This window comes from Urocitellus parryii, chromosome 4 (assembly GCF_045843805.1).
Source record: "Urocitellus parryii isolate mUroPar1 chromosome 4, mUroPar1.hap1, whole genome shotgun sequence".
NCBI lineage: Eukaryota > Metazoa > Chordata > Mammalia > Rodentia > Sciuridae > Urocitellus > Urocitellus parryii.
In genome coordinates, this window is record NC_135534.1 from 192,718,827 (window position 1) to 192,743,799 (window position 24,973).

The following is a 24,973-nucleotide window of genomic DNA, read 5'->3' on the forward strand; positions in this document are numbered from 1 at the left end:
CCATGAGTCAATCAGGGCTCAGGAGTAGCTGTGGCATGGACTTGGAGGAACCTCTGGGTGGTGATGGGAGCTGCTGGTCTGCAGGTCTATAGGGCAGAGAAAAATGAAGGGCACTTTCTTTGGGAATTGGTGGTCTGAACTCTGTGTCAAGTAGTGAGGTCAACAGGGATTAGAACTGGGTCAGGTCAGGGTTGGGTGGGAAACTGCTTCCCACAGCGTCCCACCAACTGTCCAGCTACTTCCTTCATATCTACAGATGACTGGAGGGCCTGTTGACGAGACCTGGACACTTCCCACAGACCTCCCTTCACAGCACACTGACCGAGACTCCCAGAACAAGGGGAACAGTGCTGTCAAGATTGCTTCACAGTCTCTCTGCATGAGAGGGTAGGTCAGCAGCTCCTAAGAGAGCTACACACCCATCCTTGGATTCAGAGACACAGAAATATTGAGGGCAAATCCTGCTATGAAACAGGCAAATCTTGCTGGCAGGCAGGAGGGATGGAGCTCAGCCTAAGACTACTCTAACAAGTTAGGTTGGTTTGGGTTAGGACTGAGGACAAACAAACAATATGACAATATGTCTCATAAACTCTTTATACCTGTGTGATATGATTGGTATATTGTTTAGGATTAGGTTTGATTGCTAGTAATGGCCCACTCCAAGTTCACATTTATTTAACAGCAGTTGAAATTGACTTACTTTTCACAAAAGAGTCAACAATTGTGTAGTCTAGCACTGAAATGTTGGCTTTGTTCAGGAATTCAAGATCTTTACAATCATCACTATAAGTGGCCTTCAAAGTCATCTTCTAAAAGTCATGATTCTAAAATTGAAGTCCTGGAAAGAGGTTCCCTCTTCTAAATCCCTTGACAAGGAGAAAACCGAATCTCTTTATGATTGCTCCTATATTGATTTTTTTTTGTGAGTGTGTGTGTGTATAAAGTGATTTGTTTTGTCTCCTCTTATTTATTTTCCCGTAGTTCTAATTTGGTGTGTATTAAAACTTGATTAGATTTTCTTTCTGTCTTCTTTTCCATCTCTACTTCCTTTTTGTCTCTTTCATCTTATTTATGCTCTTCATTTTATCTTCTGTTCTGCTTTCTCCCCAACTTTTTTCCTTTCTTTCTTTCCTATATTACTCTGTTTCTAGTATCATTTATGTATGATATTAAAAAAATCATAAGTAGTATCATTTAGTATACTACCATTAATGTTTAACTTTTCAGCCTATTCTATATATATATTTTTACCCACTCTTCTCATTGGTTAATAGAATTGTCATGATCTTGTTGCTTGTTAATAAAAGGAAAATATTATTGATGTATGTTGTGCCATATATTGATCTGTGGTTTGTTCTTAAGTTACCTCTGTTACTGGCAGCTATCCTCTTCTTTCAAACTGGGTGCTGGTGGTTGAATATAACACTTTGATTATGGTGATTGAATATTTTTACACTAAAGTATATAGCCATAGCTCAGAGAATAGTGTGAAGAGAAAACTATTTACTGAAGGCCCCTAACATAATAGAAGAAGAAACCATCACAATGGATGTGAAAATAACATGGGATCTCCAAAGTCATGAGGAAACAAGTCAACTTAATGCCACCCAAAGTTTATAACACCCCCAATAGCTGAATCCAGATATCAAAATTAATGAAATGCCAGATGAATTATACAAAAAGTTGATTGTTAAAATGATCAATGAATTAAAAGAAGGCTTAAGAAATAAAGGAGAAAATATAGGATAAGAAAGAGGATTTTGATAACAAGGTAGTCTCATAAAAGAATCCAACTGAAATCTTGGAAATGAAAGGCATAATAAGTCAAATATAATATTCTGTTAAGAGTCTCTCCAACAGATTTAATGAAGTAGAATATCAGAGCTTGAAGACAAAGTGGGCAGATCTGAACATTCAGACAGTAATAAAAAGAAATAAGAAAATATGATCAAAATTTATAAGATTTCAGGGACAACATAAAGAGACCAAACTCAAGGCACACAGGCATTGGGGAAGGAACAGTAATAGAAGCTAATGGCATTGATAAACTATTCAGTGAAATAATTACAGGAAATTTTCTAGTCCTTGGGAATGAGATGTAACTAGATGAATGCATTTAAAACCCTAAATAGAAAAGACAAGGAAAGAATGACTCCATGGCACACTATAATTAAAATGCTAAAAATCAAGAACAAAGAAAAGTATTTTAAAGATGCCAGAGAGAAATTTCAGGTCACATTTGAAGGAAAAACAATCAAAATAACAGAAGATTTCTTATAGAAACCCTCATGTTTTGAGGGTTTGAAAAATGCACATTAAGCTCTGAAAGAAACCAACAACCAGCCAACATTGCTACATCCAGCAAAGTCATCCTTTAGAATCAAAGGAGGACAACAAAAACAAACAAAATTAAACCTTCCAAGAAAAGCATAAACTAAAGGAATTCATGACTACTAAGCCAGTATTACTGAGGATACTTAAAGGAACTCTACATACAGAAGAAATTAAAAACAAATAAGAAAGCTTGGAAAATAATACATTTCATTAGAAGAATAGCTAGGAAAATAAGAATCAGAATATAAACAAACTTAAAAAATAGATGAAAATGACAAGAAGTAGTATATACCCTTCTATAATAACAGTGGATATAAATGGCATTAATTATCCAATTAAAAAGATTGGCTGATGTTATTAAAAATAAGATCTAACTATATATTTCCTGCAAGAAGCACACCTCATAGGAACAGATATTCACAGGATGAAATGGAATGGATAGAAAATGATATTTCATGCATTGGAACCTGAAAGTAAACTGTATTAATTATTCTCATATTTAACAAAGCAGATTTCAAGCCAAAACTAGTTAGAAGAGACAAGATGGTCACTATGTGTTGGTAAAGGGAACAGTATAACAAGAAAATGTAATTATAGTAAAGTTTTATGTCCGAAAATTGGTTACCTATTTACATAAAACAAATTCTACTTAACATTAAGCTTCAGATAGGCCCCTTTGCTTGGGTGATTTCAATACACCTTTCTCACAAATAGATAAAACATTCAGACATAATTAACAAAGATACTAACAGAGTTAAAATATAATAAAATATGTAAAAATTAAATTAATTTAACAGGCCACTATAGAATATTTTATTCAATTATGGATGAATATATTTTCTTTTCAGATGCTCACAGTACCTTCCTCAAAATAAATTCTATTTTAGTCCACAGAGCATGTTTCAGCAAATACAAAATAGTGTAAATAGTCTTTGCATCTTATTAGACCATAATGGAATGAAACCAGAAATCAACATTGAGAAAAAACATAGTAATTATAAAAACAAATGCAGATCAAACAACATACTTTTGAATGATGAGTGGTTCAGTGGAGAAGTTAGAAGAGAAATTTAAACATTCTTAGAATTAAATGAAAAAGGGATACAACAAACTGTAATCTATAGGACACAGTGAAGATAATTCTAGAAGAAAAGTGTATAGCTGTGAATATCTATATTAAAAAGAAAATCAGAAAGATTCCAAGTAAATAATATAATGATGCATCTCAAGGTGTCAGAAAAACAATAGAAAACCATTCCCCAAACCAGTAGAAGCAAAGGAAGACTAAATATCAGAGCTGAAATTAACAAAATAGAGAATAAAAAACAATAAAAAGGATCAATGAAACAAAAAGTTGGTTCCTTGAAAAAAATATACAAGATTGATAAACTCTTACTGAACTAACCAAAATTAAAAAAAGATTCAATTAAAAAAACTAGAGATTAAAATAGCCACTATCACAGATACCACTGAAATCCAGAGGATTATTAGGAATTATTTTGAAAATTAATATTCCAAAAAACTGAAAACTCTAAAAGAAATGGATAAATTTCTAGACTTATATGACCTATAAAAATTGGTCCAGAGGATGTAGGAAAGCTAAACAGACCAATAACATACATTCCAACAAAGAAAATCCAGGACTAGTAGGATTTATATCTGAATTCTACTGGGCCTTTAAAGAAGAACTAATGTTGCTGAGTGTGGTGATGTATGCTTATAATCCCAACAACTCAAGAGGCTGAGGCAGGAGGATTACAATTTTGAGATCAGCATCAGCAACTTAGCAAGGCCCTCAGCAAATTAGCAAGATCCTGCCTCAAAACTAATTTTTTTAAAAAAGGGCTGAGTATGTAGCTCAGTGATCAAGTGCTCCTAGGTTTAATCCCGAGGACCAAAAAACAAAAAAGAAAGAAGAGGAGGAAGATGAAGAAGAAGAGGAGGAGGAGGAGGGAACTAATGTTGATACTTGTCAAATTATTCCATGAAATAGCATTGGAAGAAACGTTCCTAGACTCATTCTACAAATCCAATATTACTCTGATACCAAAATCAGATAAGAGCTCTTCAAAGAAAGAAAATCTCAACATTATAAAAGACACACATGACAAACCCAAAGCCAACATCATACTGAATGAGGAAAACTGAAAGTACTTCCTCTAAGATCAGGAGTCTGTTTTTAGCATTCCTATGCAATATAGTGTTTGAAACTGTAGCCAGAGCAATTAGAGAAGCAAAAGAAATAAAAGGGATACAAATAAGAAAGAAAGTAGTCTGGAGTTTCCTCAAAATACTAAAATTGAAATTACCATATCATTCAGTATCTAAAAAAGACCCCCAAACAAAAAACAATAACATATTTAGAGATAACATGCATTCTCATGTTTACAGCAGCACACTTCACAATAGCCAATTTATGGAACCAGCCCAGGTGTCTGTCAATACATGAATTAACAAAGAAAACACAGTATATATACACAATGAAGATTTATTCAGCTATAAAGAAGACCAAAATTATATCATCTGTAGGAAAATGGGTGGAACTGGAGAGATCATGTTAAGCAAAATAAGCCAGACTCAGAAGATCAAGTGCTGTATGTTTTCTCTCACATGTGGAAGCTAGAGAGACAAAAAGTAAAAAGGGATCTCATGAAAACAGAAAGGATAACATCAGGGGAGAGGAAAGGAAATCTGGGAAGAGTGGCAAGTTGGTCAAGGGAGATATCCAAGATGATTGGATTATGTCACATGCATGTAAGAATATGCCACAATAGAACCCACTATTAGGTGCAATGAATACAAACCAATATATAGATTTTTAAAGAGATTACTTCAATAGATCTGTAGAAGATGGGCAAAGATGGAGGGACAAGACTGAAGATACAAGTCCAAGGCCAGTGATAGCCAAATACTGAGGAGGTACCCTTCTCTTTAATTACCTAGCCTTTGTCCAATAAAGGAATTGCTCCCAGTTTTAATTCCCAACTCTTAAGTCAGAGGAAGTTATGTGTCTTCTTTGGCAAATGAGTCACACTCAAGCTCTAGCAAACCTGTTCAGATATGCAGATTGGACTACAGTGTCAAGTTCTTTTGTATTGCATCTTTAGTTGACTTAAACCTGTTCCCATTGTACCTTTGACCACACATAGGTATATCAGATTTCTTATTCTGATCATCCATAGAGCCAGGATGCTTAAGAGGAAGTTTTTGTGCATTCCATCCTCATTAGTAGATTTAGCTTGTTTTGTCTGTAGTAAGGTTGGTAACATGAGCTCTAGAACCAGAAGAATCTGAATCGAAAACTCAGCTGTAGAACTAACCTTGGGTTCTTTGAGTTTAGAGGTAGAAGTGGTCACACCAGTCTTGTTGAATATCCCCAGATGAATAAACGTGAAGATAGGAGAGATTAGTCTGGGGCTCTGACTGCACTTGCCTAGCTGATTCTGCCTTTGTACATTCCTGTTAAGAAGAGTCTACTCCTGGTATAGCATGTACCCAGCACCTGTTCATTGCTGGTTCTCCTAGTCCTCACCAGCCCCAAGCCATTGTCATTCTTTGTATCGAATTTTTTCCCTAATGTTCCTATGTCTCCTTCAGAATCCTGGGCCCTCCATTTTGCTCAGTTGGCCCTACATCATGGCTTGATTCTTTGTTACAGTGTTTCTGGGGATATAAAACAGTGGGATTTTGACTGAGAACTCCAAGACTGAGACACAGGATAGTGCTCAATTGCAGAGATGCTGAAATCCATCTGGTTTGAATTTACATATTTTCTTCACAACGTTTAAGTCTGGACCTTGGGTAGGTCATGTAACTTGAATTTCAAGTTTCCTTCTCTGAAATAGAGGAATCATGAAAATACCCATCTTGTATGTTTCTGTCAGGATTAAATGTGTTGATATACATAAATATTTTGGTATAGTGTTTGGCTTACAGTAAAGGCAAAATAAATATTAACTACTAATGTGGATATGGGGGCTGGGGATTCAAGAAATGAGGTTGACAAGTTGGACGAGTCACATGGTGAAGAACTACTTTATGACAAAGAGGTTGGGTTTCAGCCAAAGGAAAGAGGAATTTCAGATGGGAGAGTATTATCTTTGTATAGTGGAACAAATTGTAACAAATATAGTGGTTGAAAACAACACAGGTCTCCTTCTACTCTGACACTATTATTACTCTTTCTTGCAAGGACCTTGGTGACTACATCAGGCCCATGCAGATAATCCAGGACAGTATCCCTGTCTCAAGATCCTTCAGTTAACCTACATGTGCAAAGTCTCTTTTGCCATGTGAGTGGGGATTAGGGTAGTGACATTTGGGAGGGCAGTTATTCAGCCCACCATAGAGGGTTTCACAGTTATTTGGTGATTTTGCAGGGCTACTAGTGAGATTAGAAAACCAGTAAGGATGCTATTGGGAGACTGGGCTGGGGGCACGTCTGAACAGGAGCATCAGAGACAAGGGAAGCAGAGGATGTAGGGGTGATAGGGGATGGGGAGCTGAAACCACCAGGACTTGGCGAATCCAAGTAGGAAAAGGGCTGATTTCTGGATTGCTTGTTGCAGGGAAGGTCTCCACCTTGCTCATGAGGAGCTGGTAAACACTGGCAAGGTGACTGTCAGGGGGACACAGTCTTTCTGAAAACTCCTGCTTCTCGTACCCTACAACCGTTCTTCACTGAGGACAGTCTGGCCTAGATCAGTGTTTCCCACACCGCATTCATTCTGCACAACTTTTTACATGTCTGTATTTCAAATTCTGTATATAGACTCTAGTAAAATAACCTCATTCTGAGCAATTAGTTGCACAAAATCACAACTCTAATATGCCTGGGTGTTTTGGTGCACATGCCATTCAAACATATTAATTAAAATGGAAATACATACTTCCATGCACGACTTAAAATTATCTCCCACACCATTGGTACTAAGCGTAAGTCATGTGAACAAATATTGGTGTAATGGGAAGAACACAGACTAAGAAATTCAAACTCAAACCTGAGTCAGTCTGTAGGTTTCCCTGGACCTACCTTTTCTTGCATATGAATTGGATAAAATGCCTAATTTGTTATAACAATTTACTTGGGGCAGATTATGGAAAATGCCAGGAGTCCTGTTTCACAGTAGGAACCCAACCTATGTCATGCACATTGTTGACCTTGTGATGATTTTTCTTTCTACATTTTAAGTAATTGAAAGCCTTTTCATGAGCTGTGCCTGTCAATTCTAATAACACTCACTAGACAATTCTTTCTCTTGGCAGTCTAGGGGGCAAAGTGGTTTAACTGAATGTTATTTATGGTGTCACGAGTCTTACCTCCAGGATACTTTGGGTCAAGTGACTGAGGGGCTTAAGGAAGCAATTCATCCCAGTTGATGTTTCTGGGAGATCTTGGGCCTGGAGGCACTGGACTTTTGTTGGGGGGGGGCAGATATAAAACAGGAGTTTGAGATGGGAAGCTCTGCTGTTTTCTAGGCTCTATTAGAATCATTCCTCCGCTTGTCATTCTGGGTAATATAGCTTACAAATACTGGCCTCGGGACCCATTTGAAAGCATCATTGAAAGTCTGCAAGAAAGGGCCAAATGCTTTTTTAAAAACCCCACAGGATCTCTATCAACTGTGACCCTATTCAGTATAACAGGATTAGACTCAAATCAGGATTTGCTGAAGATAGCACTGTCTGTCTGAACTTTCCATTGATACATCTGGTTTTCCTTTGGAAAAGGCCCTCAAACCTCATAAAACTGAAGTCTTTTGAATCAAACCGCAAATTCCTTATAGCTAACCTCAGCAAAACTCCCTGTACACCCTGTGTACTTGCTCCTTCTAACCCTTGTTTTTCTTTTCTCTTCCATCTTCATTAAGTTAGCAGGAGCCAAGCTGGCGAGAATAAATCAAGTTTTTTTTTTTTTTAAATTCATCTCATATTAATAGAAATTACAGGTCATTTTTCTGTCTTAGACCTTTGATTTAGAGTAACTACCATTTACTGAGCTCTAACTATGTGCCAAGTTGTCTTGCATACTATCCCATTCGATCCTACGACAGTCTCACAAGGTAGGTGGTATTTTTTCCAGGATTTCCAGTAAGGAAAAAGAAAGAGAAGTCATTGTTTCATTGTCCTGCTGAATGGCAGACCCAGTAACTCAAATCCAGGCTTCATAATTCCAATGCCCTCACATCTTGTGTCTGCCGCTTTACATAAAACATTCCTAAGAGCTGACTTTCTAATATAATTTGATATTTAAACAATTCTTCCTTTACCCCAGGCAATCATTATCCTGATTATTGATTTCATGTTGATGACAAATATTACCACCACTAATGATAGCTACTATTCCCTGAGTATAAACGGAGGACTTTATATACCTTGCATTCTTCAATTACCCCTTGAGGGAAGTATATCATCTCCAGTTTATAGACTAGTAAACTGAGATGCAAAAACAATTTGTTAACACAGCAATTAATTGTAACTTGGAGATACTAATAAAAACCAAAATTTTGCATATGCCTGAACATGTAAAAAGTTTTCCTTAACTCATTTGATCTGCATAACAATCCCGTAAGGTAGATAGCATTATCATATGCATGGCACAGGTGAGGAAACTGAAGTACAGAGAAATGAAGGCCACAAGGCTGGTCAATGGGAGAACTAAGATGGGAATCGGTACAGCCCTGGGTTATGACTCAGTTTGTGCTGCCTGACTATAGAGCCTTTTTGGGTATGTGTCTACACAAGTGAATTTGAAACTGCATTATTCAATCCAGTTCTTTTATTCTCTTTGGTGACCTCATTAGGTGGGAAGGATAGGGCTATGGATGCATGTTATGTCAGTGGTAATCATAGTTATTGAGATGGGTCTGCAATGATGTCTGGGAGTTTGGGCTGAATGCTAATGACATACAAAGGTGACCTGCAAGAAAAACACAGCTCCGTCAGAAAGCTAGAGCGCTGCTTAGCAGGAGAGTCACCACAGGTGGTGGCGGATTCCCCTTCTGTCAAGGCTTATCTAAGGAATGAATACATCACACTGGAATTTTCTGGAATGTCCGAAGAGGGGAAAAAGTACATATTGGGTAGGAATAGGGATGAGGAGGAGGCTCAGCTGGAAGACGGAACACTAACTAGGACAAAGGTGAAATTGATGTCAGCCAGTTTTCTTTTCAGGAATGAAGAGCTAGGAGGGAAGTAAGAAGAGAGACAATATTTCTTTAATCGTAGGCATGAGAATAGAGAAATCAACATCTGGAGCAATCCCAAGAGGCAAGTTGGCCTCTAAATATGTATTATCCCATGTTTGATAATCCATTTTTTCCCTTCAATATCTCTGCAACATAGGGACAGATGTACAATATAAAAATATAAGATATAAAAATATAAATACTTTTATAAAAATAAAAAAAATATAAAGGGGACTGCTTCACTTTGGAAATTTCTTTCAAGTCATATGTTTTATTAATTGGTAACTGCCAGATATGAATTCAGATTTAGATTTGTTCTAACACAAACCATTTGTTCAAATTGCTATCCAGTTAAATTTCTCAAATTCTCCATATGTTTCAGTAAAAATGATGCCCAGGTTTTGTCATTGGCTTTGAGTATTCCCAAGAACAACTTTCTAGATCAGTATTTAAGGAGCATCTTCATAACCTAGAGTGACGGAAAGGTGCCTTCCCACCATGCAAGGCTAAGGAAACAGAAGTATAAAGGGGACAGATATTCATTGTCACTTCTGTTTGTCAAGCATGGTGAGGCAACATCTCATTAAATATTAGCAAAAGACATGCCCAGTTACTATTATTTCCCATTTTTATATATGAAGAAACAAATTCAGGACAGGGTCATGTGATTAGAACATGCAGGAACCAGAATTTAAAAACCAATGTTTGACTTTAAGACATATTCTCTTTCACCAGACCATTCTGCCCTGCCTTGCAGAGTGAAGTGGGGATAAATCTGTGAAGACAATCAGAGATCAAGAAGTCAGGAGACTCACCCCACCAAGACAAAAACCAGACCCAAACCGTGAAATTTGACTACCCTGTAGAGTCCTTTGCAATTCTGGCCTCTGCTGTATATTGAGAAATATGGGCCATCTCATTCTCTGGGACGGCGATGAACTTTTTATCTCCTTCATGCAGGTTAGAAGATTAGCTATTTATGAAGGAATTATTAATATTTGTGAGAAAATATGTCATGTATGGTGATTCCTATACCACACTTTCCTGTCATCCTTTCATGCATTTATTTATTCAACAATCTTTATATAGATTGACCAAAAAATAACTGATTCTCCACTCATCCCACACCCATTCCAAGGCAGCTCTGTAGCTTTTTCCTTCAAGAGGGTGGTCCGAGTCTGCATGACTTTAATCTTGGCTATTCGTCGTGGGTCTTGATTTGTCCAACAGAATGTGGCGGAAGTGACTGTGAACCCATTCTGATCTAGACTGCAAGAGGCTTTTGCATGCTTTCTGTCATGTGCTCTGCCACGTCTGTCATGTCAGGGGTACAGCATCGGATCTGAGTACTGGAGGAGGAGGATGGAGGTGTGCGGACAGCCATACTCGGAAGCAGAGTTGCCTGATGGAACACACAAAGTTTCATTCTTACCAGCAGAAACTAGAAAAGCTGCCCAGCCAAGACTGCCCGAAATTGCTGACCAGCAGAACTGGGAGCTAAATACATGGTTGTGACTTTAAGCCACTAAGTTTTGGAGCTTTCTTTCTTTTTTTTCCCCCAGCAGATAACTGATATCTACTCAGTAAAAGTTAGCTGGATGCCAATATCATGGCCTGTCATGGGGACAAAGAGGCAACGAAGTCGCGGTCCTTGTTTACAGGCAGCCAGCACTCCACGTGGGAAGTCAGACATGTAAACAGTTAGTCACAACATGGCAACTTATGAGATTAATCAAAGTGACTTGTGAAATCCTTTTGGTAGGAATAGTTCTACTTCCTCTGTTAAGAAACCACTATTACTAAGGGAGTCCAATACCAGTCGGTTCCAACAATTCTTGTGATAGTGTCATCCAAACCTCAGACTACATCAGTGGTCACTCACCAAGGAGCCTTCAGGATTACCCAATGCTATTTTTATCTATTATGTGATCCCTGTTAAGTAACTCTAAATGGGAGCCAGGAACTGGAGGCCAGAACTCTTTGGAAGGACTTATTTTTTATTTTTTCAGTACGGGATGGAACCCAGGACCACTCTACCACTGAGTTACATCCTTAACCGTTTTAAAAATTTCCTTTTGAGCAGGGTCTTGCTAAGTTACCGAGTCATGCCTCCAACTGGCAATTCTCCTGCCTCAGCCTCCTAAGTAGCTGGAATGTCAGGTATGCACCACCACCATAACTGATTCTTTGGAAGAACTTCTGGAAAGGGATATCCTTCTCTGTTGAAACAGACTAGCTAGGCATTTGGGGGTCCTGAGAATGAATTTCAGTACCCTTGGGTCTTTTGTTGTTGTTGTTGTTGTTGCAAATTCATTTATTAGGTCATCAGAATACTTAATTTGTAACTGATATAACTAAAAGTCACACAAGTTGCTCTAGAGAAGTAAAGATCATAAATCATTTTATAAATTTAATTTTGAGAAAGATCGTTCTGCTTATGCAACTGTTATTAGAGTTGTAATGAGCATTTGATAGACAATGTCAACATTGGAATAAATTTTTAAGTTCTTTTGAAATATAAATTTTAGTATATTTAGATTCAATAATTCTTACAGAATTTTTTTTTTTTGTAAAAAAGTTTTTATTTCCTCATACAAATCGGTTTCATGAAAGTCTGGAGCTTCATTTCACATGTAAGTCAATTACATGTTCAATAGTATTTTAAAATTTACTCCAGCATTTTCTGAAATGGAGATCATAACAAAATCAAAAGTTGTGTCATTCATTCATTTGTAAACAATTCAAAACATCTGCTTATATAGTCTATCACTGTATCTTCAATTATAAGTGAAATTTAATTTTAGAATCATCTTCCTCAATAATTGGTTCATATGAAACTTCATGTGAAAATATGGATTTTTTTTTTCTATTCAATTTGACAATCTTTTTTTTTAAATGTCTTCAATGACTGAAAAAATTAATAGAGTCGAGGCTCCAGAATCAGGGATTGTTGGGTATCTTTGACTTTCCAGACAGAATACTGAAGGAGCTGGCAGAGAGCTCACCATGGAGATGCTGCACCTGGGTTTGAATTCCAGCAGAAGCATCTACCAGCCATTTGAGTTTTATTTGGTTACAGAGCCTCTGCAAGATTCATGTTGCTTATGTTTATAGGATAAAGATAATCTGCTTTCTAATGTATGCTGAGGACTGAATATACCTTACCCATAGTGAGTGTTAGTTCTTTTCCTATTTTCTCTATTTTTTTTTCATTCCCCTTTTCTTTCTGTCTCACTTCTTGCTTTTTCCAAAGATACAACTAGAGCCCTGATATGTCAATCTTCCTGAAACTGGATCCTGGTTCGCAGTGAAATAGATGAATCTGAAGATTTCCCTGATATCTGTCTGTAAAAACACTCTTTGGAAATGGTTTCCACTTTTATGGTTCAGTAATAAGATCTCTTTATGATCTTGAAGAAATGAGACAAAAGGCTGAGAGGAGTCTGCAGCCAGCAGTTTGCAGCCAGCTCTGCATTGAATGCAAATGCGCATGTCAGCACCCATCCTGTTCCTTTGGCTACAGGAAGAATGGTAGCTTTATGTCATTGCTGGCACTGTGGTCGCCTGACTCTCAACTGGCTGCAGCACCGAGCAAGACAGAGGACACAGCCATACAAACTGCCCTAGAATATTTTTTTTCTCTCCAAATTTAGCACATTCAATGTTCTTATGCAAACCAGAGAGGAAGCTGGAGAATTCTTTCCTGTATCTTTTCTTTCTCAATATCCTCAGTCACAGAGTTACTGGTTTGAGTTTCCTTCTATAGACAGACTGCTTAACTGAAAGCACATGTGAGAACCAAATGCACAGAATGGAATGAAGGTCGAATCTGTAGAACACACGCCAGGACTCGTTTACCGACACTGTGAATCAAGGACCACTTGAATGGAGATTTTTTTCCACCTGTTATGATGGGAAGAGTTGCTTTTGGGATTAGCATGGGATTTTAGGTCTGCTACAAGGCAATGGGTATGAAAAGTGGACAGCCTTTCTACTGAAGTATTTTCTAGTCTCAGGATTTTTGTGCTTATTGACTCTTTGCCTGGAGATGTCCCCCGCCCTTTCCCAGATATTAATTCTTGCATTCCTCAATTCATTGTGGCCTCTGTCAAAATGTTACCTCCACACCAGGGACCTTTCTTATCTTTTCCAAAACTGCTGCCCTATCCTTCTTTGTCTCCTTACCCTGGTTAAGTTTTATGTTGGAGCCTCGAGCTGACATTGCATCATATTGATCTGTTAATTGTTCGTTTCCTGCAATTGATTGCCAGTTTCACAAAGACTGGCTCTTTGCTTGCTCTGCTTCTGTGCCCCCAGCACCTATAGTCACACCTGCCACCTAGGAGGCACTCAAAATAAATACTGCTAAGTGAGTGAATAAGCAACTGAACAGGCAAGATTATTTTGACATCACAAATCACAGACACATAGCCGGCGTTCTGTAACTGTTGGCAGAATCAATGAATGTGTGTCCTCATGTGAACAGAACTGGGGAATCAGGACTCTCCAGCAAGCCGGTGTCCCCCTCACTTCACACCCCTGCAGATTGCATAAGGAATGTCCAGACACTTTCTCTTTCCAGCATGACGTAATGTGGAATGAGAAGACCTGCAGAACACGCTGCTCGCAGACCAGACAGATGATCTCATCCCTTCCTGGGCATTCCCAGCCTTTGCTGTTAAAAAAAAAGAAAAAAAAATACAACCCCCAAACTTACGATGATGTTTGGTTCACAGGTGGTTGTTTGAGGCCTTAGCCCTTTTGTTAACAAAGTGCTTCGAATCATCTTTTGGCTCCCTGGTGGCTAAGGGAGGACAGTCATGTCGGATATTGTCTGGCCTATTTCTTCAGTCAAATGGAATGAATTTAGCCAGAGAAACTAGGACATAAAGGGGGAGAAATGTGTTTTAGCATCAGCCACAGGGGACAGGTTGTGAGCAGGGTGAAGGGGGGGGAGTTTAAGAAACAAAGTAAGCGAAGTGTTTCATTGACACCAGAGGGCTAAGGTTTTTTTTGGGATTGTTTCAAAAGTTTAAGGCCTGAAGAAAGAAAGTGCCCAATTTCTCTCACATGGCTCATTTTCATTTAGAAATTGCTTTGATTTGGATGTCTGTATATACCCAAATGATTATAATTTTGATTTATAGGTATTTATTACCCTATAGTTTACAACACATTTGAATATGCAGAGCTTTACAAAAGTCCTGAAGGTGAAAGGTGTTGAATCATTCACTCCCCTTTTAGAGCTGAGAAGGTTGAGATTCAGAGAGGGGAATTGAGTTGACCAGGATCATATAGCTGGAGTTGATGGTAGAGCCCAGATCTGGTTACCTTTGAGTTCAAATCTCCGGCTGACCAAATCGTCACTCCAACCCTCAACAAGAGGCCTGTGTGTGTCAACCACAGGGTCTGTTAGTTAAATTTCCCCCATTTTTTTTTCTTCTCTGGTCGGTTACTAGATAACCTGCTCACATCGGGGGCAGGCTCAGTCTGAGCTCATTCTCCCATTGGTTTCTGCCACCTGGAGGTCTCACGAGCAGCTAGTAGCCCAAGTGGAACTGCTGACCCTGCCCTGTCTCTTGACCATCTCTTCCCACACAGCTCTCTCTCTCTTATTGTTTGGAAACTGGAGTTAGCAGATGGTCAAGTCTTAAGAACGAAAGCCATCCTTTCTATAGCTGTATTCTCCATCATAAAAGGGTCCTATTTTCACTCCTAGAACATGTCCTGGCTTGTCTATTTTCCTTTACAGTCACTAGTTGTCTATTTTCTCTACAGTCACCACCTTTCTTCAATTTTAGATTACTAGATCCTAACCTCTTAGCTGCCACTTTTCTTCCATTGTTGCTTTCTCATTCATTTTCTGCAGTGGAAACAAGAGCGGTCGTCTCTGCATGCCACCATTTCTTGAGCTTATTCCCCCACCACCTTGCCTCCCCCAAGGCTTCCCCAAGCACTTCTAAAACCCCCAGGGTTTAACGTGACTGTAAGATCCTGCTTGATCTAGCGCTTGGCTTCCTTGTCAAACTTGTGTCCATTTCACACCTGCTTATTCTAGTCTAAGAACTGCTCTGTAGAAAGAAAGTTTCTTGAGAACAAAACCCACAGAGAAGAAAGCAGAATTTGGAAGCTATAGGAGATTTGAATTCTGATGATGCAATTTGAGGACCATTTGTGTCTTAAGCGTCGCATGGAGCTATTGAGCCAAAGCATCTTTTCTCCTGTTTTTTTTTTTTTTTTAAAGTAAAATCAAATTAATTTGAGTAGTTGATGATCATTTGCAATAGAACCTTCCTGGATCTCCAGGAACTCATGGTCAGTTGGAAAGAGTTGACATGTGAACTAGAAAACCATGCTGACAACGTGGTTGGCATGATGTGGTAGACACCAGGGACTTCTAGCCAGCCTGGGGACCAGGGAGTACCTGCTTTTCTGCAGGAGGCAACATCTGGTCAGACTGTTAAAGCAAAGAGGTATCTATCAATTAGAAGAGGCCAGAACAAGAATGGCTGACAGCCTATTCCAGAAAGATGAGAGTCATCCCAAAAGTTCTGAGGGGATCTTGAGAAATCATTGTCCACACTTTTCAAATGACATTTTCTTTTTCTTCTTCTTTTCATTATTGGAGATTGAACCCAGGGATGCTTTAGCAGTGAGCTGCCTTCCCCAGACCTTTTAAAAATATTTTATTTTTAAATTTTGAGAGAGAGTCTCCCTTAGTTGCTAACACTTGAAGTTGTGATCCTCCCGCCTCAGCCTCTGGAATAGCTGGGAGAGGTGTGCCTCTTGAATAGGCGTGCAACGTGCCTACTTTCAACTGTACATTTTCACCTCTTCCCAGCCTACTCTCAAAGATTATGATGAAGATCTCTAAGTAAAATGTCTGGGAAATTGCTGAAAATGACATATGAATTACTTTGTTATTATAGAAAGGGGACAAAGGAATCGATGGGATATCTCCCATCTACGGGGCTCTGGACCAGGACAGAGACTTAGGACAGGTGGGAGGAATCGACAGAAAACATGGAGGGGTTTGCCAAGCTTTCTGTTCTGCAATGAAGAAGACCCCAGTGGTGGGACATCTTTGGGAGCTTGGAGATACCTCTGAGAGCAGAGGAGGAAACACTGCTTATGAACACGATTTACTTCACAACTGCCCCGAGCAGGGCCTGCCCCTTATTCCCTGTATCCTGCCCCCTTGCATCTCACCCATACAATCCCATCTGATACTTAAGTTCCAACAACTTCAGCCACTGGGAGCTTTGTTCTCAGAAATGTCCCCTACCCCCTTCCTGCCTTATGTCCTGTGTGTGCTCACCCTCTCCCTGCCCAGCCCCAGATCATGGCACACTAGTGCAAAACCAAGAAAATGCCAGGGTTACAGGCTTCTACATAGGCAGTGCCAGCTCCAGTGTGGGGCTGATGGCTGGATTCTTGGGGGCTTTGTGGGCTGGAAAGCAAGGTTGTAATTGACAGTGTGCCAGGACAAGGGTTTGTTCTCCTGGGGGCACCCATCCGTGAGACCAGGAACTCTGAAGCCACATTCTTGGCATCAGCCTTCCTGAACCATTTGCTCTGGCCCCTAAGTACTGGGCTGGCTCTGGACTAATTGCTTCTGCTGCTTGGTGAGCGAGATGATGAGCCTGAAGCTATATGGATCTGCCCCTCCAACCCCCACCCCGCCAAAATAAAACCTCCACACAACTGTCATCAGAAGAAAAACCCATGTGCTTTCTCAGTTTCTCAGGGAGCAGATTAGAAATGTTTAGAATTTAAAGCATCTCCTCTCCATTTCTCATTCAAGCGTGGAAAACATAAAAGTAATATGAAATGCTTTGATTAAATATTTGATCTATTCATTTACTTACTTTTACTTAGTTTATGGAAAACCTGCTCTGTGTCACGTATTGTACAAGGACTTAAACAAGATAAATGACATAGCTTTCCCTTCCAAAGATGCTCAGTCCATCGATGGGGTTGAGTATGGGTGCTAATGCCTCACCAGAAGCTAAAGGATTCCAATCTCTCTGCTACTAAGTTCCTACAGTGCTGCCCACCTGCCTTTATGGAGGAGGGCTTTTTATTCACAAAAATTCTACCTTGGCAAATAGGGGATCATCTTCCAGTCATCTTATAATCAAGACCTTACAAGTTTTGCTGATTTAATAAGAATCTTTTGAAGGATTAATTTTTAATAACAAAAATATTATTCTGGGAATGTATACAAATCCTTGAAAATCCATGTAAGATTTGGATATGGATAGAGGTCACTTGAACAATGACAAAGCTGAAGGTAATGATGTTATTACATTTTGCAATCAGTCCTGATGAGCTGCATTGTGGAATTTAAGAACATAGATTGTCTACAGAATGGATTAAAATAAACACAGAGTGCCCTGCTGCTGAGCAAAATCAGTACTTGTGGCTCATGAGTTAAGAAGGATCCAGACTCCAAATGAATTGGATAAATGCAAACATGTTAGGGCTCTAGAAAGCTTTTAGATGACTTGTGGTGACTGGATTCTGGTGCCAGGAGTTTATGTAAAACAGGCTCCTGAAAATACAATGATTAAACACATGGACAGTTTATGACTTTATTTTAAATAGACACGGCTGGTAACTTAGTTGATAAATTGAATACTATAATGGACATTTTATTATGCTATCAACATTTCTAATGTCTAACTATATTCGTTGGCCAAATAGCTTGTTTCTTTGAATTATCTTGGAAAGAGAAGAGACAAGCTGGTGTTAGATGCTCCCTGTGCTTGGACATATGTGGTAGGTGATAAAGCTGTTTGGTTTGCACTGAGGTACATCCATCCCTGAAGCTGGATCTCATGTTCTTTCATTTCAGTGTTTTTCAGAGCAAAGCCTATGAAAATTATGCATCTACACATAAATTCTATTTTGTCTTTCCTTCCATTGATCCCCGACCTGGGTTGGAAAGTTAAGGAAATGATTATGCCTCCAAACCTTAGCACCTCCCAGACTCTAGATGGGAGCAGTGTGGAGTATTTCCTTGCCTATCTGTTAAACTTAGGAATTACAGGACATCTAAGGATAAAGAAAGTGGTTGTGACTTTCTGGCAATGTTACCTCTTTCCTTAGTGCCTCTTTCTCCCTTCCATTTGGATGGGCCTGTGTTGTGTAAGGGACATAATGACATTTAGGGAAAAAATATAAGAACTTGCTGAAGTTTTGGAGCAAATTAAGGTTGTAAACTCACTTTTCTCTGAATCCAGCTATCTGCCACACAAGTCGTCCCCAGAGGATGGATCATTCCATGTGTTCCATAAACTCTCCTGTTGAATGGCTTCTGCCACCTTGATATTTATTTATTTTGTCCTAGGAGCCTAGAAACAGTTCAGCTATAGAGGTGGGCTCCTGCTTACTATGACAGTCTCCAGAGAATTTGATTGGACACATCTGTAGAAAAGACCTTGGGATGGGGAAATATTCTTATTTACTCTAATTGATGTCAAATCGTCAGGACAGAACTTTAGGCATTCTGGATTTACATTTGGCCCATAGATGTTGATTCTGGGGGAAAAATCATGTTTAATAGCTTTGTTTAAAGTTTTTTTTTTATTGTTTTTTTGTTCCAACCTTGTTGCTGGAGCTCAATCTGTGTGTGTTTAAGAAAGAAGGGGAAACAGAAGAATTGTGTTCTGGTCTTTACCCCAAACACCCTTCTTCTTCTTCTTCTTCTTCTTTTTTTTTTTTTTTTTTTTTTTTTTTTGCAAACCCTGAAAGTCTTTTAAAAAGCTGCTTTGATTAGCTTCCACACCACTCGCTCCCGGCCTTGCAGAATGAGATGCTAGTTCGTGGCCCAGGATGAGAGAAAGCGAGGAGCTGGGTCTCTCACGGGACAGCTTGGCCACTCGAGTCTTCCAAACCCAAGAGGCTTTACATAAATTGGAGATGCCCTGGAAGGGGACCAGAAGCCTTTTGAGCTCTTTACCCATCACTAATTCTGGCTCCAGCTGGACTCGGCTCAGTGATGAAAGGGATTGAAAGCAGCGGGCCCAGCGAGCATTTTGGACGGGATCTATTTAGGCTGCATTTACTCACCCTGCATTAGGGGGTTTCTATGGCAACAGGCGCATGTCTCAGCATGTTACATGTAGAGGGGCTGTGTCTTACAGTCTCCCCTGATCAGGAAAATCTGGTCATGTGCCACTTCCTTCCTGGATGTCTGAATGGGCTGTCCTGAGTCAGTCTCCCCCAATTCCAGGTGATATGCACAGAGAGAAATGGCCGAGGCCAGCGTCCAAGATCCTGAAACGACCACAGATCCCACTGGAGACATCTGAGAATGGAGTTCTCCCCAGAGACAGTTGGCAGGGTTGGGGCAGATCAGAAATGGAAGCTGAGGCCCCTTTCCTGCTTTCATTTGGCTCCCAGCCTAGGCTGGGTTTTGAGGGCCATGAGATGAAAAGATCCTCTGGACACTGGCCATCATGATTCTGTTCCAAGGAGGGTGATACGTGAGGCAGCTGGTACCAAAGAGAACTCCACACATGCACCTGGAACAATGGTCCTCTGGGACGTCTGTCTCTTGGCTGTTTGACAAACCTGAGACTTAGGTGTTTGTAAACAGTTCAAGGGATCCTATTCAAAGGGAATCTAATTTAGCATTATTGTGAGAGAAAACATCTTTTCCTTCCCTCTTGTTCTCGTCAACCATAATTCATGAAATAAACCCTCCATTACCTGAGAGGTATTAGAGGGAAAGAATGGATTCTTCGTTTAGCCTGCTCAGTTGTTAATCCCTACAGGAGGAGGTTTGTCATGTCTGACGGTGACAAGGGACTGGTTTTCATTTTTCCACTCTAGTCTGGAGATGGGGAATGACATGCCAGACTGTGTGACATGTGACCTCTCCTGGGTTCTTGTGTGTCTTGGTGCCTGTCTTCCATACTGGACCCTGATTTTTATCTCTTTGTTCTTCTAGCTCTGAGATTTCATTTATGGATAGTCATAATAATTGAGGGTTTAAAAATTAGTAATGCTTAAAACAGATCTGATTCATTGATGCTTTATTATTTCACTTGTACATCGATTATGGAATTCTGACTTGGATATTAAACTCCCAGAGTTGACAATTTTTGAATCAAATTCTGAATTTCCACTTGATTTGGGAAGATCTGGAAGCATGGGGCCCACATGGCAATGATCAGCAGGAGATGGGCCCAGACTTTCCCTCCAGATGGGACTGGGCTCTCCAGTTTGGCAGACTGTCCTCCCTGCCACTTCACATGATTATAACACCTTCCCCATTGGTCTGTTTGAATGTGTGACCCCTGCACACATGAAGTACCATGCTTGATATACTAAGCGAATCCTTAATTCTCTGAAGACAAAGTCCTGTATTTTAAGCTTGTGTGACATGTGGCGTATCCTTTTAGCATGTTTATGTGGGGTCTGCAGGAAGCCAGGATGCCCTCTGGCTGTCTGAGTTAGTGCTTGTTCTGCAAAGCCAAATTTCCCATGTCACGGTGCCAAGTCCTCACCATAACAGCAGGTATACAGGCAATACAGAGAAGGCAGAGATATGAGAGAGAACAGCTTCGTCCTGGAAAGGCAAAGACAATGGTACCTGCATGGAGTTCTGGATTGTGAATGATGTCACCAGGCAAAGAAGTAGGAGAGGAAATTTCTGGGGAAAGGAAGCACTGTGTAAAAGATTACCTAAAAAGACACTTCAATGACTATGAATACTTCTGATGCAGGAGATGGGCTCGGACTTTCCCTCCAGATGGGACTAGGTTCTAGGGATGTGTGCTAAGGAATCTGGGAGTGATAAGGAGGGACCAAGTCACAACCGGTCCTCTGCTGTCAATGGAAATCTACTGAAGGCTAATTTTTATTCATTGTGTAATTATGAAAGTAATGAACAATTGCCTTTTCTTAGAAAGGTCTAAAACATTATATATAATTTTTTAAAAATCCATCTCCTAATCTTATCCCTTTTTTGTCTAAATGGAGTGTGGCTTCTCAACCTCAATACTATGGTATTTTTGGGCCAGATCATTCTTTCCTGAGTATGGCTCTTCAGTGTACTGTACTTAGCAGCTTCCCTGGATTCCAAAACTAAACTAAATTAAACCAAATGCCAGTAGCACCACTCACAGTCCCCTTTTGGCCGCCCACTGCTTCAAACACCAATAGGGTCTCCAGACATTGCCAGATGTCCTGTGATGGTAAAATTGGCACAAGTTGAGACCCAAAAAACTAGCAGGAACCAGGGTTTTCTGATTAGTGTATTAGTTCAGGGAGCTACTTCTAAATTTCCCTGTAGATACATTTGCAAACAGATCACATTCTTTTTTCTTTATATCACATTATTTTCTGCTATAAGTATCATTTTACTTGCTTACTTCAAAAGCCTATGTGTTTGGGATATGCAGACATACTAGGACACAGGAAGCTGTCAGGCTTTTGTTTTGAAAATATGGCATAGTACTCTGTAAAAGGCATACATCGCAGTTTATTTAATCTGTTATTGGACCTTTGTTTCCCCTTTCTCTCTCTCTCCCTCTCTCTCATTTCAGACAATTTTACAATGGATGTCTTCACGCATCTCCCTTATGTTATGCACAGATAAGTTTGCACCAGGACTTTAAGACAGCCTTTCTGTTATTCCTCTCCAAATTGACTCAACCATTAACCAGATTCTTTGTGCTTCCTAGAGAAATGCTTCTTTCCTATTGAAAAAGAAAAACTCTAAAGCGGGAGAGAAAGGGGAGCAAGTAAGAGAAGGTGGAGGAGGGAGCCAGGGTGAAGCAAACAAAAAGGGGGTTCCCAGCCACTCCACTGATTGAGACACAGTGCTGCTGAGCACTGGTTCTGAAAAAAAGTTGAATAGTGCAACAGGGTATTTCAGATGTCAAAGGAGCCATCCTGGCACAACAGGAGGGAGGCAGAGGGATGAAGCTTCCCGGTTTCTTTCCCAAACTACTCAAGAATTTGCCCTCCACCCTCTGATTTGACCCAAAGCCAAAACCAACTGTTTCCCATATCTCTTATTCCAAAGAAATGTGTTCTTTAATTCATACTTAAGCCAATTATCCGAGATATGTTCTATGTTCCAAAAAAGATTATATACTTTGTATAGACTCCTACCTTCATGGGTGGTTAGTTTAGTGCAGGACTACGCTCCCCTGTGGGAAATTGATAAATAATCTTGCCCTTGTTAAACTCACTGCATTAGCAGGTGGTAACAGACAGATTTCCCTACAATCTACTTACAGAGAAGGGGGACAGAGTTTTAGGATTAATGAGCCTGTCCTAGGAAAAAAAGGTGCATGGGCCGCTGGTATGCCCGGTCAGCACTCCTGACCAACCTTCAAGATTGGACTGCCCTGAGAAACAGTCCTCCTCTTTGGACTCACTTCCTTGATGCCCCTCTTCTCAATCTCCTGTACACTTATTACTGCCTTAGAACTTTGGTTAGATACCGCATGTCCTGTGTGCTTGACCATTACCTGGATCAAGACCCTAAAGACCTGAGGGCAAGATGATGACTAAGGTGTTTTCCTGACTCTGCACAGGGTTGCATCCTATGGATCAAAGCAAGTCACAAAGCCAGCCCAAACCTGAGAGGTGGAGAAGTAGGTGGAGAAGCTACAAAGTCAAATTGCAAAGGAGCCTATGTGTTTGGGATGTGCAGACACACCGGGACACAGGAAGCTGTCAGGGTTTTGTTTTGAAAATATGGCATAGTACTCTGTAGGAGGCATACATCACAGTTTAGTTTATCTGTTATTGGACCTTTGTTTTCCCTTTCTTTCTCTCTCTCTCTCTCTCTCTCTCTCTCTCATATTTCAGACAATTTTACAATGAATGTCTTCATGTATCTCCCTTATGTTATGCACAGGGAGGAAATTATTGCAGTTATTTTATATTTTCCTCAAATTTCTTTATTTGTTCTAATTAGTTATCCATGACAGCAGAATAAATTTTGATGCATCGTACACAAATGGAGCACAACTTTTCATTTCTCTGGTTGCACATGATGTGGAGTTGCAGTCATACATTTGTGCAGTCATACATGAAACATACATGTGGAACTGCAGTCATACATATACCTAGGGTAATGATGTTGGTCTCATTCCACAATCTTTCCTACCTCCATACTCCTCCTCTCCCCTTCCCCCCCCCCCATTTGCCCAATCCAAAGTTCCTCCTTTCTTCCCATGCTCCCCCATGTCTATTATGGATTAGCATCCCACTTATCAGAGAAAATATTTGGCCTTTTTAAAAAAAATTGTTTATTTTGGTTACCATGATATTCTCCAACTCCATTCATTTATCTATTGAGGCTATTTTAGTAAACAATCATCTATGTGGAGAAAAATTATTAACTTTGAAAATGCCACAGCCTGTGACCAACAATTGCACTTTTTCTATTTGAAAGAAAATCTACACAGAGATAAAGAAATATGTGTTAAGACATTCATTGCAAACTTATTTGCAATTGCAAAACAACAAACAACTCTGACAGCAACAAAGTCATAATAATTTATATGTAGATACACTCATTATATCCAACCTGTAGAATTCTATGTACAAGTAGGTTAGATATTCCACATGAAATAATCTAGGCATAAATTGATACATGTTTAGTACATACATGAAATAGAAGAAAAGTACACATTTAAACGTATCTACAGATTCATGCATAGAAATAGAGCTTCTATAGCAAGTGGCTAACAGTGGTTATAACTATGTCCAGGATTCTCAACTGGGAGGGATTTTGCCACCAGGCAACACTTGGCAAAGTCTGGAAACATTTTCGGTTATCACAACCCAGAGGGGAAAATATTCCTGGCCTTTAGTGAATAGAAGCCAAGGATGTTGCTAAACACCCTACAATGCACAGAATGGGTCTCCACAGCTAAGGTTATCCAGCCAACTTAATTGTGCTAAGGATGGGGACTACCTTTTATTCACACAATGTTCTGAGTTTCAGGCATCTGTAGTATCTCCAGTACCTTTTTATTGGATGTCTAAAAACCAAGCCAAACTGAATGAACTTCAAATTTGTACCCCTAAACAAATTTGTCTGGAATTGGCAACTCTCTGCTGGCTGCTCAATTGCTTCCCCTGCATCCCACAGGACCTGTCTGCTCTGCTTTCCAACTGTGACCTGAACTGATGTTTTCTTACTACCTCCTGACATTTAAGTCAGGGCACCTTTGTATCTTCCCAGAGCAGCTTCCCTCATAGGGAGAAAAACAAACAGATCTCAGGAGAGTGCAGTCTCTAAGGATGTGTTGGTGAAGACCAGAATCTGACTTTCTCTCTCTCTCTCTCTCTCTCTCTCTCTCTCTCTCTCTCTCTCTCTCTCTCTCTTTTCTTGCAGTAGAAGAAAATGCTTAGTTGGAAGAATAAAAAGCTTTTCTCATGAAGACAGCCAACTGGTCTTCAGGGAGCCTGCCCAG